This window comes from Balaenoptera borealis (genome assembly GCF_965194805.1).
Source record: "Balaenoptera borealis genome assembly, chromosome: 6".
In the NCBI taxonomy this organism is placed as follows: Eukaryota; Metazoa; Chordata; class Mammalia; order Artiodactyla; family Balaenopteridae; genus Balaenoptera; species Balaenoptera borealis.
In genome coordinates, this window is record NC_138863.1 from 73,735,730 (window position 1) to 73,743,314 (window position 7,585).

Consider the following 7,585-nt stretch of genomic DNA (forward strand, 5'->3'; position numbering starts at 1 on the left):
GGGCTAAGTCCTGCTCTTTCTCTGTAGTTGCAGGATTGCCTGTGGTTCCTGAGTTGAAAGTTTATCTTTAGTACTACTCCCTTCCCGTTTTGTTGTTACTTCGCTCATTCCCTTGACTTCATTTTTATCCATATATTTTTCCAACAATGTGTTTTTACCTCATCTCCCTCTCTTTTATTAGTATCATTATTTTTTATTACCTCTGCCCACATCCCTGGCTTCCTCTCTAAGGACTTTGGAAAACGAGGTAAATTTTGTGTCTCTGGAAGATGCTGAGAGGCAGCTCTTTAAACCTATCCCCAGTTTTCTCTCCCACTTGAGTCCACATAAGGTGACATCTCTCCTTTCTTGATGCGAATTCTTTCCGGTCCACCAGTAAAGCTGCCCCTTTCAAGAAATGGCTCGATTGAGGATGTACTCAAGGTTCACAACTAACGAACAAAACCTCCTGTTATGAGACTGCAAATTTCCAGGCACTTGTGACCGACCTTTCATTGTCATAAATACGGACTGTATCTAGCAGTCTTTTACCCCGTTCCAGGTTATAGAAGTTCAGTGTTCCCTACCTTAGGACCAGGGAAATCCTGAAAAGACATAGGTTTTGTGATCATGACCAGGAATAGATTATTCTTAGAATAGAGACAAAATGATGAGTCCAAAGGGACTGGGAAATCAACCAATAGGGTCAAATAGGTGTGATACATAACACCCAGAGAGAACCATCCAAACTAAGACGACCTAGGGCATGCTGGACATTTTCCATTTGTTCCTCTAGTCTACTCTTTGCCACTCTTCTCCGTGTCCCAGGCATCAGGCTGGCCTTGGACTGGAATGACAGGCTCCTGTGCCCTTTGGCTTCCTGTTAGATTCACCCAGTGGGAAACACAGGAGATCAGGAAGAGGTAGAGCTCAGGGTATTTATTCACTGGCTCCCTCTCCATGGGGTCACAGACTGGCTGAATAGTCCAGCTCCTGTCAGGTGTCTTCTTTCTCTGGTTTCAGTCACCATTCTGTCCTTTGTCATTTCAGGCCTTGGAGAATAATAGTACCCTTCTATTAGCCCAGGTTACTGCACTACCCCTTGAGATTTCCCTATAACCTGCCAACACCTTTGTTAATAATCCCTTTATTAAACTCTCGTCAAATTACCCAACTCAAGTGGACCATCTGTTTCCTGCTACTAATTTGATGCTTACACAAGATCTCTGCTTAGGCAAGGCAGAAACAGGTATTTTGGAAAATTGTAATGGGAGATGATCAGGACCCAGCTACCTGGAAATTGAGGCCCCACAGGTAGGAATTTAAGTTACTCTTGACACAGAGGGACAAAGGAGAAACTTCTTTATTGAAAATTAGTGATGCAGAGAAGTGAATAAATTTACTGACACCTGGAGGTACCAAGCTCAGATTATTGATAATAACATAAGATTTACTGTGCTTTTATCATAGGCCAGACATTGTGCTATGCTCTTAATACATTATTACATTTCAGATTATTTCACCCACTTTACTGGGTGAGAAAACTGGGTGCATTGATCATTGCTGTTTTGTCTACCCAGAATCCCTCCCTCAACATCTTCCAGTAACAAAACTGTTTTCTGCAAGGAACTCATTTTACATGTTTTAGGTAGGGCTAACTTTGGCCTTGCCAGAGTGCACCTCCCATGTGCAATATTTGGTTCAGTGATGAACATGTAACCCAGACAGACCAGTAAATCTTCCTTGAGTTGTTTTTTTTTTTTTTTTTTTTTAACAAATTTATTTATTTATTTTTGGCTGCGTTGTGTCTTCGTTGCTGCGCGTGGGCTTTCTCTAGTTGTGGAGAGCGGGGGCTACTCTTCGTTGCGGCGCATGGGCTTCTCATTGTGGTGGCCTCTCTTGTTGCGGAGCACGGGCTCTAGGCGCATGGGCTTCAGTAGTTGTGGCTTGCGGGCTCTAGAGAGCAGGCTCAGTAGCTGTGGCACACGGGCTTAGTTGCTTCGCAGCATGTGGGATCTTCCCGGACCAGGGTTCGAACCTGTGTCCCCAGCATTGGCAGGTGGATTCTTAACCACTGTGCCACCAGGGAAGTCCCCTTCCTTGAGTTTTGATATATGAACTTAGGGAAAGAGCTAGAAGGATAATGATGTTAGCTGCCACTTCTTGTGGCCACCTTTCCCTAGGCTTGGAGGAAGCCATCTCCAGTAAGATATCTACAGTATTATGCCAAGAGAACCAGCGAGAAGAGATAGATGGAGAAAGCCAAGAGCAAGCCCAGGAGAGATGACCTCATTTCCTCCTGCATCCACTGTCGTCAAGTAGCTTCTATCCCTAGGTTTTTCTTATGAGCCAAAAAATATATTTTTTTTTACTTAATGTCAGCTGAGTTTCTGTTATTTATCATCAGAAATAGCCTATAAATATATTGAGGTTTACTTAGAGATTCTTCAGCTGAGCAGTGATCAAGACATGTGTGTAAGGAAACCACCCAAGGTTGGGGAAAGACACTCAAATGGAGCAGGTGGAACCATCCTCAGAGCCCACATAGATTCAGAAATAGTTGGTGATCCCACAAGCCAGAATGAAAAAACTTTCTGATACATGGGACACCATGTAGAGTACTCAGAAATGTATTACATGGTTAGTAGGGAAAAACATCAGTCCTCAACTTTGTTAGTCCTGCATAACAAACCTTAAACGCAAGCGTTAAAAGGATCAAACTGTTTCTAAGTAAATTAACTATATCCTAGAACAAAGTGCGAGAATGCATATAGAAATACAAGAATATGCAGCATCTAAAAATGTAAAGGTCACACTTGCTGGTATCCAATCAAAAATTACCAGGCATGCAAAGAAGTAGGAAAATATAATGCATATGATGGAGAAAAACCAATTAAAACTAACCCAGAATGACACAGATAATAGAACTAAGTAGTCAAGGGCGTGGTAACCACGTGTTCAAGAAAGTAGAGGAAGCCATAAATGTGTTAGGGAAAAAAAACAGATGATGGCATGAAAATGACCCAAATCAAACTTCTAGAGTTGAAAAATACAAGTCTAAAATGAAAAATATACTGAATGGAATTAAGTGCAGATCAGACACTGAAGGATAAAGCACTAGTGAATTCAAAGACATGTCAATAGAGACTATTCAGAATAAAACCCAGAGAGAAAAATAACTAAAAAAAAAATCAGTAGAGCATCAGTGAGTTGTGGGACCAGCCCAAGCAGCCTCCTATACATGTAATTATAGTCCCCAAAGGAAAGGAGAGAGAATAGGGGACAAAAAAAAATTTGAAGAAATAATGGCTGAAATTTTTCCAAATTTGTTGAAAAATGTAAACATCCAGATCTAAGAAACTCAGTAAACCCTAACTGAAAGAAGCATGAAGAACCCATACCAAAGCACATCACAATCAAATCAGGGAGCCTGTCTCAATGGCAGCATTCCTGACAGTCATACCTGGCCTTCCAATGAGGGCAACCACAGAGTGTTTTAAAGATGAAAATATTCTTAATATCACTAATTTATCAGAGGCTTAATGAAAGGAATGAATTTTGGGCCATCTAGTGGAACAGAAGTGTGGGGATGGATATGTAAGTTGCACATGATAAATTCAGTCTAGTAGTCTTATCTCCCTAAGCCTGTGGGTTCCCTCCTCCACATCATGCCAAGGAAGCTCTGGCCTATCATCTCATTAAATGTAGGCCACCACCAAGTCCAAGTTTTAGTCAGTCAACCAAGGAAGATGTTAGAGTCACCTTCAGCTGCACAGGCTAACACATTAAAATCTCTAGGGAAGTGCTCTTATATCAATGAGTTCAACCCAATCTACTGTTATATCTTCTTTGGACAAATGCCCTTAAAATGCACCACTACAAATGTTCCCCACGTTTCTGTTGATACATATAATTAGTAAGACCTTGAAAGTCCTTGGGGGTATAAGTTATTTTCTCCTAGATCATAATGCGTACCCATTCCCTGGAACATGCTGGATTTGACCCAGTCCACAGGTTCAGTGGTAAGAGGGGAGGGTTTTGGTAAATTTTGCAGAGAATGGACATCCCCTTTCAAGGCATTTGCCCCAGAGAAAATTATCACAGGGTTTCCCCAGCAAAAGAAGTATAACAATGGACTAAAAGCTCATGGAAATACATGGCCTTACCGCAGACCCATTTCTTAGAAAAGGCTAGGCTATTGAAAGCTAGAATGGCTTACCAAAGACTCATGTATGGTGGCAGTTGAGAGACAACAGCCTGAAAAGGTGGAGTTCTGTATATGCTTTGAATCGGAGACCATTACATGATGGCATCTCCCCCATAGCCAATATACATAGATCTGAAAATTAAGGAGCAGGAGTAAAGGAACAATCGATCCTGAAAAGGGAATTCAAAAATTTATCTCTAGAGAAACCAGAATTTGCTAATATTTTTATTTATTTAATTTATTTTTTATTTTTTATTTTTTTAAATTGGGGTGTTTTTTTTTTTTTTTTAAACTTTTGGGTTTTATTTATTTATTTATTTATGGCTGTGTTGGGTCTTCATTTCTGTGCGAGGGTTTTCTCCAGTTGCGGCGAGCGGGGGCCACTCTTCATCGCGGTGCGCGGGCCTCTCATTGTCGTGACCTCTTTTGTTGCGGAGCACAGGCTCCAGACGCGCAGGCTCAGTAGTTGTGGCTCACGGGCCCAGTTGCTCCACGGCATGTGGGATCTTCCCAGACCAGGGCTCGAACCCGTATCCCCTGCATTGGCAGGCAGATTCTCAACCACTGCGCCACCAGGGAAGACCTGCTAATATTTTTAAAATAGCTAATAGCCTTCTCTCCATTACTACTAAGAAACAGTGTTCTAAAAAACATTGAACTCCAACTTTAGCTACCTAAAAATGTGAGGGATCTTTATACATGTTCAATGTTGTATATTGTAAAGTGATTACCTTATAATAAGAGAAATGAGCAAAGATGCCCAAAATGAGCAGTCGAGTACCTGGAAGCAAAACAAAAAATAGGAGAGCCAGAAACAAAATATTACGTGGTATCCCGAATATGTTTTATTAATTCCCTAGTAAGTTCTCCAGTTCATCCTCCTATTTGATCTACTAATCAAACAGAGAAGCAGTCCTCCTGATGTTATAGGCAGACAAATTACCCTTAGTGTTTAGGGCACTTTTCCAAAGAAATGTTATGAGAAAACAATAGGGAAGGATCTCTGCATGTAGCCCTTCTTTAGCCTGCAGCACTCTGCTATTACAGTGGTGTGAGGACACACTGCTGAGGTTAAAAGTTAAAGGTCAAGTTGATATTATTCTCTTGGTCCTTTAGTTCAGTTTAAAGATGCAGATATTCTTAATATCACTAATTTATCACTCAGTGGCTTAATGAAAGGAATGAATTTTGGGCCATCTAGTGGAACAGAAGTGTGGGGATGGATATGTAAGTTGCACATGATATAAATATACTAAATAGATTTTTAGATAGATTTTTAAATAGATTTTTAGCCTCAATGTACTAAATAGATTTAGATACAAACTTTAAACAAAGCTTCATGCAAACAGGCATTCTCACACTGAACTGGGACTATATATTGGTAAAACCAATCTGTAGGGCAGTTTAGCAATATATCAAGGACCTTAAAAGTATGCATGTCCTTTGAATAGGATATTTCACTTTAGCCTAAGAAAATAAGTTTTTTTACAGTGGTCTTCATAGGAAAGAAAGAAAGGGAGGGAGGGAGGAAGGAAGGAAGGAAGGACGAAAGAAAGAAAGAAAGGAAATGCCCAAGAAAACTGTTAAAGGTTTTTAAAATTATTAATGCTCAGGAAGTTCTTAGAAGAATTTTTCTAGAGTTTTTGTATTTAAAAATTTTTCTGTAATGAAAAAAAAAATTTTTTTTTAAAAGAATCAGAGTAGCCACCTACCTCAAAGAGTATTATGAATTCATGATTAAAGAAGCTGATTAAAAACAAGGCACCAGTGCAGTACTGCTCAAATAGCATGTTCTTCCAAAATACCCTCCCCCATCTTCTATAATAGCTGCCTGCCTTTCAGTGGCCTGTAGCCTCAAAAAAGTTGTGAAATTGTGCCAATGTGTGTTCCATCATCCCTTAATTATTTGTGCCAACTGATGGGAGCTGAAATATGGAAAGCATCAAAAAGATAATCCTAAATTAATTTGTTCTTGGACTTGGAATACAACCAGACACATGTGTTTAGACATGAATGTATTTACCCCCCACTAAACCTCATACCATTTCCTCACCACTTCTTGGCTTGGCTCCCACTTACAGCACTGGGGAGGTCCCAGGAACCAAAGAAAATATGAGCAAGGATTGTCTGGTGATGGAGATTTGGCTCTGAATTGTGGATATTTGTATGTAGAAATGCAAAAACATCCATATATAATTGTCCACATATTTATATTTCACCTACAGTAGTTAATTTCCCATAGTTCTTTGATTAAAAGGAGAGTTTTATTTGTGCAGAATCCTCCAGATTTGGTGAAAGTGGTGACTGTGGTAATGGAAAGAAGTCTTGGCAGGACTGGTTACCTATTTTATGAAACCCAGTGTAAAATAAAAATGTGGGACCTCTTGTTCTAAAATTACTAAGAATTTTAAGATGGTGACCGCAGAGCACTATACCAAGCACAGAGCCTGGTATGAATGCACAGGTCACATGCCCATGAAGCCAGTCCTGAGGCTTAGAGTCAGGTAGACATGACATCAAATTCTAGGTTTTTCATTTACAAGCTGAGTGTCTTGAGTAAGTTATTTAAACTTTTAAAGCTTCAGTTTTCTCCTCTGTAAAATAGGAATAATGATTATGTATCGTTCTCAAGAGTATTGTGGCGATTAAGAGAGAACATTATACTAAGTGTATAGCATAGTGCCTGGCTTGTGGACACTCTGATGCTACAGTTAGAGTTCTAAAATGTAACCTTGAGGGTCTCTCCCCGACTTAAAACTATTTTTAGTTACCCATTGTCTACGAAACAAAATGGAAATGCATATTATAGACAATGAAGACCTTCGCTGTTCGGGTTTCATCCACTTTTCTAGACTTGCCACCTACCACTCTCACACGTGTATCAAGGTCCAAAATATAATTTGTGAGCATTTTCACTTTTCCTTAAGGGTCAGTAATTATAATAAACATAGGTGACATATGTTAACAAGACAACAAGCCCAAAAATGGAGTCACTTATGCTAAGTCCCAGGTCACCAAACCGAGAGTTAATTACAGTTTCCACTCTCCCAGAAATGGAACCTTAAACCAGTCAGTCAGGAATCTCCTGATCATCACTAGTTAGGTAATCTGCCCGATAGACTCCTGTCATCCCCTAAAGGAAAATACCTTTGCAATAACCAGCCTCCTTTTTTGCCTAGTAAAAAAAGCCTGCTCCCTTCTGCCTATAAAAATCTTTCATTTGGTACAGCTCCTTGGAGCTCCTTTCTGTCTGCTAGATTGGATGCTGCCCAATTCAAACCGAGTTTTGCTCGAATAAACTCTTAAAATTTTTAATATATCTCAATTTATCTTCTGACACATATAATAAATGTTTCTTTGTGCCAGGCACTGTGCTAAACATTCTGTTGGAAGGAAGTC